Source organism: Bos indicus x Bos taurus, chromosome 27, assembly GCF_003369695.1.
Source record: "Bos indicus x Bos taurus breed Angus x Brahman F1 hybrid chromosome 27, Bos_hybrid_MaternalHap_v2.0, whole genome shotgun sequence".
Taxonomy (NCBI): domain Eukaryota; kingdom Metazoa; phylum Chordata; class Mammalia; order Artiodactyla; family Bovidae; genus Bos; species Bos indicus x Bos taurus.
Window position 1 is genome coordinate 31,843,616 of NC_040102.1, and position 12,997 is coordinate 31,856,612.

The window sequence follows — 12,997 nt, forward strand, 5'->3', positions numbered from 1 at the left end:
ATCAGGGATTTGGGATTGAAGGTCATAACCCACTGTTTTTGTTGGTTAGTCGCTAAGTTGTGTCCGACTTTTGTGACCCCATGGACTGTAGCTCACCAGGCTCCTCTCTCTATGGGATTTCCCAGGCAAGAATACTGGAGTGGGTTGCTATTCCCTTCTCCAGGGGATATTCCTGACCTAGGGATCTAATTCATGTCTCCTATATTGCAGGCAGATTCTTTACCAGTGAGCCACCAGGAAGCCCTCATGACCCATTACTTGCTATAAAATCAATTAAGTTGATTCCAAATGTGTACAACAAAAATTACATTTGATACATATATGTATAGATGCATATATTTATATGTATTACATATATTAATATATGTATATATGTGTCTATATATACATACATATATATAGAGAGAGTATGTATGTATAATCGAAAGTGTCTGAAAGCCACTAGACTAGGTAACTTTGTCAAGCCAGATAAATAAATAAATGTTTTTAAAATGTCTGAGAGTGAAAGTGTTAGTTGCTCAGTTGTGTCTGACTCTTTGTGACCCCATGGACTGTAGCCTGCCAGACTCCTCTGTCCACGGAATTCTCCAGCCAAGAATACTGAAATGAGTTGTTATGCCCTTCTCCAGGGGATCTTCTTGACCCAGGGATCCTCCCACATTGCAGGCAGATTCTTTACCATCTGAGCCACCAGGGATGTAATTTCAAAAATGCTTTCTCAATATACATTTTCACATGATTACATTAAATAGGAAGAAGAATCCTGTTGCTAAAGCTGAGGTTCAAACCGAGTAATATTTACCTGGGATCTCAAGCATGTTAAGAATAAGGCGATGTCTGCAGACTCTAAACCCAATGACTTACTGAGGAGAAGGTGGATTCAGAGGCAAAAGCCCTCCCAAAGCCAAGGTTGAGATCAGTCTACATAAAACAAGCCCAAATTCTTGTCTGCTTCCTAGAAAAAAGGCACACAGTAGCTGAGATGTTTCAAGCTTCCCCAAGTATTCTCACAATTTTTATCTCATTTGAGCCTTGCAAAGTCCCTGGGAGGTAAACAAAACCGATGCTGTTAACCCCATTTTAGACGTGTCACCTGAAGCCCAGAAGTAAAGTAACTTTCCTGGGTATGTAACTTATTAGTGAGAGAGTTAAGATTAGCATCCAGGCCTCCTTATTCTAGGTCTAAATGATTGTTGCTGGATTGTGCTTCTCAATTCCTGATCTTAGGGAATTTCTCGCATAAATTAAACCCAGCCAGGGTTTAATTTTTCTAGGACTCGATAGTTCTGCATGAACTAGACATCTACCTCATGTTTCTTCTAATGCCTTCATGTTCAGGGGAAATCAATGGTTTTAAGGTAAATGGAAATGATCCATGATAAATGAGTTGCTTCTTTTCTTAATCTTTTTTGATGTTCTTCTTCTTCTGCTGCTGCTGCTGCTGCTGCTTCAGTCTTGTCTGACTCTGTGCGACCCCATAGACGGCAGCCCACCAGGCTCCCCCGTCCCTGGGATTCTCAAGACAAGAACACTGGAGTGGGTTGCCATTTCCTTCTCCAATGCATGAAAGTGAAAAGTGAAAGGGAAGTCACTCAGTCATGTCCAACTCCTCACGACCCCATGGACTGCAGCCTTCCAGGCTCCTCTGCCCATGGGATTTTCCAGGCAAGAGTACTGGAGTGGGGTGCCATTGCCTCCTCCATGTTCCTCAGCCATGTCCAGAGAACATCTCAGTTTAGTGCTGCAGGGTTTGATGCTGCATGGATGGTGTTGGTATGGGAAGTTGCCCAAGTTTAGGTGGGGGCAAGGATAGGATGAGTCAGGAAGGAGAGATACAGTATATCACAGACCCTTGGCTAAGAGACCAGACCACAGGCTTATTTTCCATCCTGGAAACCTACAGCTGACTGACAAGAAAAAAAGGAAAAAACTGAGAGTGTGAGAGTGGCCACCACTCTCAGGCCCACATGTGCTCTATTGCCCTTGGGATTTGACAAGATGGAAGATCATTCTTCGGACAGAAGATCATACATCACTTTAGTGATGCAGCTCAAGAAGGAACAGACATGGGGCTTCCCTGGCAGTCCAGTGGTTAAGACTCTACCTTCCACTGCAGGGGGCATGGGTTCAATCAATCCCTGGTCAGGGAAGTAAGCTTCCACATTCCACTCAATGTGCCCAAGAATAAAAAAATACAGATTCTCACTCAGACCTATGCAATCAGAATCACTTGGACCTTAAATTCCCTGTAAACAGAAAAAAAAATAAACTGAACATCCTTTAAAAAAAAAAGGAATACACATTTCATGATACATCGAAGTGACCATAAGGTTGATCCTTCTAACTTCTCTCCCCAGAGAAACACCACAGAAAAGGTGGTTATGCATCTTACCTAAACACCAAAGTATTTATTAAAACCCATCACTTTTCCCCACACTTTTTGGGATGGATAGTGGAAAGGGAACCAGTATTGTATTTAAACAGATTAAGTCCTGGTTCTAATACTTAGCTGCATGTCTTTAAGGAAGTTACTTTATCTCTCTGAGCTCCACTTTTCTCTCTATAAGTAGGGCCAGTGTTTACCCTATGTAGTTTCAGAACAAAATAAGTCATGTATATAATTCATGTAATATATACACTCAATCCACATTAGATCCCCTTTTGAAAGGATTGTTGGCTTCAGTATCTCCTGGGACCTGGTATCTGAGATGACCAGCTTTCAAGGAGGAATACAGAACTTGCCCTGCACTGCTTTTTTAATTAAGTTTTGGCCACGCTGGGTCTTCTTACTGCAAAAGTGCTTTCTCTAGTTGCGGCGAGTGAGGGCTACTCTTTAGTTGCCGCGTGCGGGCTTCTCACTGCAGAGGCTTCTCTTGAAGAGAGTGCTTGGGCTTCAGTGGTTGCGGCACATGGGCTCTAGAGCACAGGCTCAGTAGTTGTGATAGGCAGGCTTGGTTGCCCCGCGGCACAGATCTTACTTCCCGGACCAGGGATCAAACCTGCGTCCCCTGCATTGGCAAGTGAATATTTAATCACTGGACCACCAGGGAAGTCCCCTACCCTGCTCTTCTTAATCAGCAGCAATGACTGATGAACTTTCCAACCTCCCTCTCTCCAGGGAAATCTACATGGAAATCTGATCTATTTCCCTCCTGAATCAGATCTCATGCAATGTATTTTCTTAGCGCCAAAAAAACCTCAAAGATTTAAAACTGGATTCTCTGTCCTTTCATGTGATGCCTTCATTAAGTTTTACATTTACGAAGACCCCGCTAACCATTGAGAGCTGTTTTCTTTCATTACCAGGGGTGGCCGCAGGGCACTGAAAACCTCCCGTGAACAGGCACTGTCAGCAAACCGAGGGCAGACCAGGCGAGAGAACTCAGAGCCCAGAATTCACGCTGCGGCTGCCCCTGGCCTCTCTTTCCAAGCTTCCTTGCTGCCCAGGGAACAGGCAAAGGCCTCATGACCTCAGCTCTTCTGGCGCAGAGAGAAACAACAAAATCCACCAGCTTTTGCCTCCTGTCTCTTTCCATTTTGTTAGGCCAGTGGAAAGCAGAACCAGCAAAAAACCAATTTTTCTAATTTTAATGTCCATTGTAATAAACTCAATTAAGTTTCACTAGCAAACCGTTTTCTGTTTGTTCATTGGAGAATTCAGCTGTAGTCTTCAAAGCCTGCCTTAGGGAGATGCGTGGTTTTGGAATAAATTACAGCCTTTCACTACGCAGATGAGACCGGCTGACTTCTGAAGACCGGAAGTGACGCACACGTGACTCACTGAATACAATATGGACTTAATACAAGGGGATGTGCCTTCTGAGGCATCGGGAGCATTGATACCATCTCTTAGACACGGGCCCCATTACCTTTGCAAAAACATGCAGTTGAGACTGAAGTGTTAGTTCAACAATGAGATGAACAAACTTTATTTAGTTGGAGCTAAATGTGGATGAGGTGACCCTCATCAGCTGAGTATCAGGTGAAGGCAGCCAAACTGAACCCCAAGAAGGGGTTTGTCTCCAAGGGGTCCCCTGGTTCCTTTCCAGGACCTCCCCATCCAAGACTCTTCTCGAACTGACCACCATGGGTGGGAGTCCTGGTTATGTCTGGGTCAGAATGAGAGCAGAAACACAGTCACTGCTCCCAAGACTTAATCATTTCCAGGTTAGAAGATACAAGGGAGTTACGAGGAATCTGAAGACAAACCACAAAGCCATGAGCTTGCTAAATATTTTAAACCTAAGAAAGAAGAGTAGGAGCATATTGGCTGGTAGAACTTGACCGTTCCCTGAAAGTGAATTTCAGGGCAATCTTCTAGGTTAGAGACTTTCAAAGGTGTCAACTGAAACAGAGATGCTGATAACTCCTTAATACAATGGGCAAACTGTGGTTAGATGCCTGCCTGTTTCTCCACTCTTGTTATGCTTCCAGTTCTATTTCAAAACCCACTAGGATGACACTGGAGCCTATTATACAGAGTGAAGTAAGTCAGAAAGAAAAAAACACCAATACAGTGTATTAATGCATATATATGGAATTTAGAAAGATGGTAACAATGACCCTATATGCGAGACAGCAAAAGAAACACAGAGATAAAGAACAGACTTTTGGACTCTGTGGGAGAGGGCGAGGGTGGGATGATTTGACAGAATAGCACTGAAACATGTATATTACCATATGTGAAATAGATCGCCAGTCCAGGTTCAATGCATGAGACAGGGTGCTCAGAGCCGGTGCCCTGGGATGACCCTGAGGGATGGGATGGGGAGGGAGGTGTGAGGGGGGTTCAGGATGGGGGACACATGCTCACCCATGGCTGACTCATGTCAGTGTATGGCCAAAACCACTACAATATTCTAAAGTAATTAGCCTCCAATTTAATATAAATAATTTAATTTTTAAAAAGCCCACTAGTGGTCTCTTAGCCCCTCTGCCCCCCAGCCTCCCTCTTCTGAAGGGTCCTGAACACTATTCCCTCTGCCAGAGCATCCATCTCCTGAATAGCTTCTGTTCCCCCGGCTTCAGTGGTTTTGTCAGCTTTGCCCACAGCTGATTGACGCTCTAGTCCATCTGTGTCCCAGGTATCTTCAGTTTTCTGCTTCTTTGTCCTTATGTGTCCAACTCAAATCTGATTGTCATGGCAAATGGGGATGTCGACCTCATCTACACCATTGCCCTGGAACCAGGCAAGGCTCAGGGCACGTGCATGAAATATTTGGAGTCTGAGTGGATAACAGAGAAACTGTATGTCTATAAATATATACTTGCTTGAGCCCAGTGGTGGAGGTAGGAAGGGAGAGGAGGACTCCAAACCAAGCTGCTGATGGTCTCCTTTCCTGAGAACAGGCCACTTCTTCCCTTATCAATAGGGACCTGACTATTAGAGATATAAAAACCAAAGAACTCTCTGGTTGTTTTAACCATCCTTAAAAAACGAGACAGGTCAGTAAGGCCTGCAGTCCCCATAACCTGTAAAATACTTGGGTATTACCAACACATCTGCTTGGGCCCAGGGTACCCCTTATGGCACGCCACTGCAGTCCTCTGCAGAGGGTTGTTTCCTCTGTCCATTTAGCTTGATTTACTCATTAAGCTCAGCCCCTGAGTCTTGGACCTGTGCGCCATTCTTTGGCTGGGGCTGAACATGCAAGATTTTCCCTTCATCAGGCTAATGAAGTAAGAGTCTTATGTCATCATTAGTGCTGGTGTTAATCCAAGCAGAACTAATATTGGTGTTGTTCCAAGTAGAATTAACCAGGCCCAGCCCCCCACAAGCCAGATGTTAGTCAGGCATTCCTTACTGATGTTAATGAATAACTCCCTTGGGTTTCACAAACAGCTGAGTTCACCAAATGAACTTCAGGGCCCCAGAAGAACTGCCTGCCTAATAGAGATTGGTCCTTGAAGGATACTGAGGGCTTAGAATGTCTGAACTGAAAGCAAGAAAGAGTTTCCTTTTCTGCAGAGCAAATGACCATGGTACTCAGCTGTTCAAAAATCAAAGAGACTACATGGGCAGCTAACCAGCTCCAGAGGCTGCTTAGGGACTACTTCTTTGCAGATCTGTCTCTTTTTCTCTGCCAATTTCCATAGGGATTACGTGTTTGCCCACTTATTCTCTCCAATTTGAGTGCTAGCACTGTGTCTTTTCACCTCTGCATCTCTGCACCAAGTAGAGAGATTGGCTAACTCCTGTGTGAAAATAAATGATGACCGAAACTCTTCCTGAGATCGCTGCCTCGTGGTCCAATTCCATGTGACCTTTTCTCTTCCTCTTCCTCAATAACATGCATCAGCACTAGACTTTCCATTTCGGCTTGATCACTGCTGTCATAGGAATGTGATGCAGTAATAAGAATAGAAATCCTTTATTGGAAGGGTGAGGCACTGTGCTAAGAAATCTGCATGCATTTTTCAACAACCCATGAAAGCAGCATAGCAAGATTTTAAAATATATGACCAAGTCTTCAGGTCTAAGTGGGATGGGCAGAGAGGTTGCTTAAATGATGTGCTGATTTTGCTTAAGGTCACAGGACTAGCCCAGAGCAGATCCAGAGTAATTTGTGACTCAGCTGTTCGTTCCCCTAATAGTTGGGTGATCTGTTCAACAGGAAGTTGTAGACCCATCTCACCTGGAAAAAAATGGAATAGGTGTTGTAGTATTTCCTCTCCAAGCCATAAAATCCCCGTAGTGGAAGAATTTGTAAATTAGAGACTTAAAGTAGTATGGGAAAAACAGAGGGGGTGGGGAGATGAATGGAAGACTTTAAGAGCATTTTGGGGTTTGCTAAAAAAAAAAAAGAAATGAAGACAATGAACTAGCAAGACTATCAAAAATCTATTTGCAGATGTTTAATTATATACTATTGGCCATACTATGGTTTCCATGTACTCTACCACTGCCCCCGTGCCAGAAGGTTTTCAGGCTCTCAGTTTCAGTGAGGTATGTATAAATATCTTTTCATTAGTGGTAGATGATACAGTTACCAAGAGGATTTTTCCCCCTGTGGCTCCTCCTCCATCCAAATGTTTATAGTCTTATCTATTGGGTTGGTCAAAATGTTCTTTGGCACCTTGGAGAGGACCATATTTCCTTAAAAGGGTCATTACATTACAGAAGTTGCATGGAAAGTGACCCAGCCCAGGCTTGGAGCACAGGGTTGGGTGTTCAATAAATGGATCTGCTATTAATATCACAGACTGGCTCTCAGAAAACAGGTGTGCCCAAGTGGATTGAGCACTGACCTGGGGAAAGAATCTACAGACAAGAACTGTCTCCAGCCACCCGTGTCCTTAAAACAAAGACCTACTATAAATAGATGTACTTGTATATCCGTGCTCTCCAACTGAATGTTTAAGTAACATACTATGGAATATTTTCCATGACATCTCATTGAAAAACTCACACCAACCTTTGGGCCAACTCAATGTAACGACTCAGCTATTGCCTCTCTCCTCTGGGATCCCATCATGGACTGGAGATGAAGAGGAGTTTGGTCTCCTGAACTAGTAAAGTGGGGGGGGTGGCGCTTATCAATCCATTTGCCTCCCTGTACTGAAGCCTTGTTCCACCCTTGATAGCACAGTAGAACCCTGACCTGACCCTAACCCTAACTGGCTCAGCCCATCTTCTCACAAGTCTCTGCTCCCCCTTTGCTGTGAAGACAAGAATGTTTTTGGAGCCCAGGTTTAGTGCGTCTTGTTGCCTTTTCCTCTTCTAAAGCAGCATCGCACAGGTGCTTCTGTTCTCTCCTCTACTTTGTACTCTTTCTTTCTGCTTAACCTGTAGGTTCCTCTCTTCTTAATTATCCTTGCCAAGAGAGACAAAAAGTTTCAGAACACTCAAATTTAAATATTCAGTTGGAGAACACGGGTATGTAAGTACATCTGTTTATAGCAGGCTTTTTTTTTGAAGGGTACTGGTGGTTGGGGACTTAGTTTCAATCACACAGCTGGGCTGTGCTGGACTCTTTGCAACCCCATGGACTGTAGCCCACCAGGCTCCTCTGTCCATGGGATTCTCCAGGCAAGAATACTGGAGTGGGTTGCCATTTCCTCCCTCAGAGGATCTTCCCAATTCAGGGATGGAAACTGCATCTCTTTTGATTCCTGCATTTGCACACAGATTCTTTACCATTGAGCCACCAGGGAAGCCCAGTGGTTGGGGACAATTTTTGCCTACAAATTCTTTCCCTGGGTCAAAGACCAATCCATTTGTGCAAATCTGTTTTCTGAGAGTCAGGCTATGACATAATAATAGGCCACTCAGCCCTGTACTCCAAGCACTGTGCTGGACTGGGCACTTTCCATGCAATCTCTGTAGCTTAATGACCCTCCTCTCCATGTTACCAAGGGAGACCCTGAGGGCAGCCTCCTCCTGGACAGGTGAGACTTCAGAGCCCCACAGGACCACTGAGAAACATGCCCCATGGTCGGTGCCTCTGTGCCTTTCCATACCAGTGATGCTCTATGTAATCTAAAGTATAACACGATGAGGTGTCTTCTGACAGATAAAATGCCATATTTAGAAAGCCTCCACTCTGTATGGGCTTCCCTGGTGGCTCAGCAGTAAAGCATCTGCCTGCAATGCGGGAGATGCCATAGACTGAGGTTCAATCCCTGGGTCAGGAAGATCCCTTGGAGAAAGCAGTCCATTCCAGTATTCTCGCCTGGAGAACCCCATGGGCAGAGGAGCCTGGTGGGCTACAGTCCATAGAGTCACAGAGAGTCAGACACGACTGAAGTGACTTAGCAAGCACACACCACTCTGTACATATACTTACCACCAGGTCATTCTATTTTCTCAGCCCTTTCAAGCTTTAATTTTCTAGTTTTAAATTGAGACATAGTTCATAGCCCTATATGACATTTTACGATGATAAATGAAAGATCAGGGTAGTCTTTTAAAGAAATAGTTTCCCGGCCAAGCATAAAGAAATAGAGAGATGAGTGAAATCTCTAGGAGGGAACTCTCGTCCTTTGAGACCCATAGATCCTTTAGTTTGAGATGTTCTTTGAGCATCTGCTATTTGCCAGCATTTTTATGATGTAATATACATATGTTGTCACATTTCATCTTTACCTCTCAAAGAAGTAATTACAATTATCTGCTTATCAATGAGAACACTGAGAATTGAAAAGCTAAAAAGCAATGGAGCTAGCGTTAGGATCCAAGACTGTCTAACAATAAAACCAGCAAGGGGGCTGGCTCGGGAAGTCTAAATAAGTCTTTGTCACAAAACCATAACTCTCCCCGACCCAAGAGAATTCTTTGACTGTCATGGTTGTCCTACTTAGCTTGGCACTTGACATCAGCTTCTTGACTAGCCAGCTGTTGGCCTAATGCCTGTTACTTTAGACACAGAAGTTGGTGCCTCTGACCAGCTTGTTAATTGGAATGAGGAGCAAATGACTCCATCTTAAATGCAGAAGGCTGCTCTTACAATACAGTCATTTGTAGTAGAACTTTATCCTGAACTAACATTTCCTTTCAAGACTAAATTTAACCCCAGCTTGAAATAGTCTACCTTACAACATCATCACCCTCTGATTCCACGCCATTTGTGTCTGTGAGTGAAAATCGTTCAGTTGTGTCCGACTTTTTGCAACCCCATGGACTATAGCCCGCCAGGCTCCTCTGTCCATGGAATTCTCCAGGCAGGAATACTGGAGTGGGTTGCTGTTCCCTTCTCCAGGATTTGTGTCTGTATATTCTCAATATATTGGTTTGGGCACAAAATTCATTCAGGTTTTTCTATAAGATCATATGGAAAAACTCAAACTTTTTGACCAACCCAATACAATATATCTGGAGAAGGAAATGGCAACCCACTCCAGTATTCTTGCCTGGAGCATTCCATGGACAGAGGATCCTGGTGGGCTACAGATCATGGGGTCACAAAGAGTCAGGCACGACGGAGCAACTAACTCACACACACGTACAATATATCAATGATCCTCTAACCTCCCCAAGATCCTCCAGGGTCATGACCTAGACCTGACAACACCTAGAAAGATTCTGGCAAAAGCAGAGCTTAATAGCAGGACCTCATAGACCTCCTTTCAGGAAACAAGAGCGATTCAAGGGAAGGAAGAACAGCCGCTGGAGGCTGATGCTGGACCCACTAAAGCTGCAGGCTTTGTTCTGTCTGTGGCTCCCTTGTCTTGCCAGGCAATGTCATCAGTGCTGGAGGAGCCCAAGGGGGGACCCCTCAGGGAGGAGGTTTGCAGAGCCAGGGTGCTTAGGGTAAAAAAAGAGCAAGCCAAAGATTGGAAGTTCTTTAAGTTTTAATTTAAAGCAAATGATGCATGGTTGTCTGTGGATGTAGCCAAGTAGAAGGGACTCAAGAGCAAAGAGTTATAACTGAAGGTTATTTATAGGCCTTGCCGTGAGCAGAGTTAACAAAACTGTTGTATATACTTGCAAGTTGCTAAAATGGTGGTTCTTAAATGTCCTCACTGCAAAAAAAAGCAGTGGTAATTTGTGATATGATGGACATGGTCACTAATGCTATGGTGGTCATCATTTTGCAAAATATAAATGCATTAACACATTGTACACCTTTAACACAATGTTATATGCCAATTATTGGGTTGGCCAAAAAGTTCATTTGGGTTTCTACGTAAGATGTAATGGAAAAAATAACACTCAATAAACCTGGGGAAATAATTAATTAATTAATATGTTTTCCTGTAACCTCTTTATGCCTTTATTCCTCTCTCTTTTCTGTCCTACTCTGCTGCTGCTGCTGCTGCGAAGTCGCTTCAGTCGTGTCCGACTCTGTGCAACCCCACAGACAGCAGCCCACCAGGCTCCCCCGTCCCTGGGATTCTCAAGACAAGAACACTGGAGTGGGTTGCCATTTCCTTCTCCAATGCATGAAAGTGAAAAGTGAAAGTGAAGTTGCTACATCGTGTCCAACTCCTAGCGACCCCATGGACTGCAGCCCACCAGGCTTCTCCATCCATGGGATTTTCCAGGCAAGAGTACTGGAGTGGTTTGCCATTGCCTTCTCCTCTGTCCTACTCTAGGGCATAGGAATGACACAGTCTGAGAAATTCGTGCCACAGAATTATTTACCCATTATCCAGCTCTGTCTTTCACAGTCTCGAACACATTCACAAGTCCACCATGGTGGTTTAATCAGCGGAACCAGGTAAATTACCACTACTTGTTATCCAGAACTCGGTGTGTCCTGGATGAAGCATCACTAGCAACATTTATGAAGGTCCCGTGTCAAGCAATGGAAATCATCACTGAAAGTTAATCCACAGGTATATGCGGAAAATACCTCAAGGATATTTTCCATTAGCCTATTCTCTTATCAAAAACCCATTCATCTGAATAAAATGATTAACACCTGCCGAATGCCATGTCAAAGCCCCCACCCCGAGAGATCCAGTCCATCGAGACCCATGAGAGCCACACCCACGCACACCCACCCACATGGCAATATTCACTGCCCACCTCTGTCCAGCCGATCCCTGGACGCGGATGCCCTCAGCGCCCGCTCTTGTCTTGCAGGCTGTCAAATCGCCAGCCTCCTCTGATCCCTGCCCTCCTTTGCCTCCAAATTAAATTTCAACTTTTTGTAAACCTCTGTGAAAATGACAAGCCCATGGCAGAGCTGTCTTTTAATACACAAAAACATAAATAAGGCCATCCATCAGGCCTGTCACTCAGAAAGACAGATTGCTGGTTGTCCGGACCCCAGAATGACACCGAAAGCCAAAGTTAGAAAGTGTCTCTTTTCTTTCCTGGAGTCGCTCTCTCACTCACACGCTGGCTCTCTCTTTTATTTGCCGGACTGCTTGATTCTGATTAATGGTCCTGTCAGGGTGGGATTCCACTTGCCCGGATAATGAGTCAAGAATGTATTCCCTGTCACAGGCACAGCAGATGTCAGGGGCAGAAGGGCTCAGGGATGCCAGAAACAATATACAGTTTCTTCCTAGTCCCCTGACAGGCCAATATGCTGCACAAGGTCTAATTTATGTAGACAAAATGCAGGCGGGGCTGCAGCAACCGGAAAACTGCCCCCCAAAGCCCCAGCTTCAACGCAGCTGAGCGCTCCGGCTGCCTGTCGGCCAGGCCGGCTGGAGGCAGACGGGTAATGAACATCAGCCGTGGGCTCGAGAGCCCTGCCTCCCGATGTCTGAACACAGCAAGCGGCCCGGGACCCCTCTGACTTCATTAAACTGCACTTTATATCATTATGGGAAGATATCAAACAGGGCAGAGGGCTTCTGTCTCCTTGAATGGCTTGATTAGGTTCCTCGATGCTGGGCTTGGGCCTTGTTTCACAGGCGGCTGCTGGAGGGGGCTGAGGAGTGTGAGCTGGCCTAGCTGCTCTAGCTGCACACCCTCTTTGCTTTGACAGGACTCATTTGATCTCAGAAGTGTGCGTACCCACAAAGGCCTTCGTTCCTGATGTTCTGCCGGAGCTCTAGGAAGCAGAGCTGCTCCTTGGCTAGAAGGTAGACACTTGGTCTCAGCCCCCAGGTGGAAATGCTTGCATCTAATCACCCTGTCCCCGTGTGTGTGTGTGTATGTGTGTGTGTGTGTGTGTGTGCGCGCACATGCACGCGCACTTCAGGTGTGTCTGTTTTTTTGTGATCCTCTGGACTGTAGCCTGCCAGGCTCCTCTGTCCATGGGATTCTCTGGGCAAGAATACTGGAGTGGGTCACCATGCCCTCCTCTAGGGGATCTTCTCCACTCAGGGATCCAACCCGCATCTCTCACATCTCCTGAATCGGCAGGCAAGCTCTTTACCACGAGCGCCACCTGGGGGATAGTTCTGATCCAGGGATGGAACCCCAGCCTCCTGCGTTACAGGCAGATTCTTTACCACTGAGCCAACAGGGAAGCCCCAACTCTGTGTGCATATGCACACATTTTCTTTGTTGAGAAAAATTCTTGGAGTGTTTCTTGAGCTGTAACATGAAATCAATGTACATTACCTTTAGAAATTAAAATATAACCACATTCCTTTA

At 45.1% G+C, this 12,997-nt stretch overlaps 1 long non-coding RNA gene across 1 annotated transcript; it reads right to left on the bottom strand.

Annotated features, from left to right (window-relative positions):
• Positions 1-6,355: 6,355 nt before the first annotated feature.
• LOC113884965 lies at positions 6,356-11,742 on the bottom strand. The gene is made up of 2 exons (XR_003509069.1): positions 11,471-11,742; positions 6,356-6,635 (listed from the first exon to the last, which is right to left on the bottom strand). It is a non-coding gene; the product is annotated as an uncharacterized LOC113884965 (long non-coding RNA).
• Positions 11,743-12,997: the final 1,255 nt, after the last annotated feature.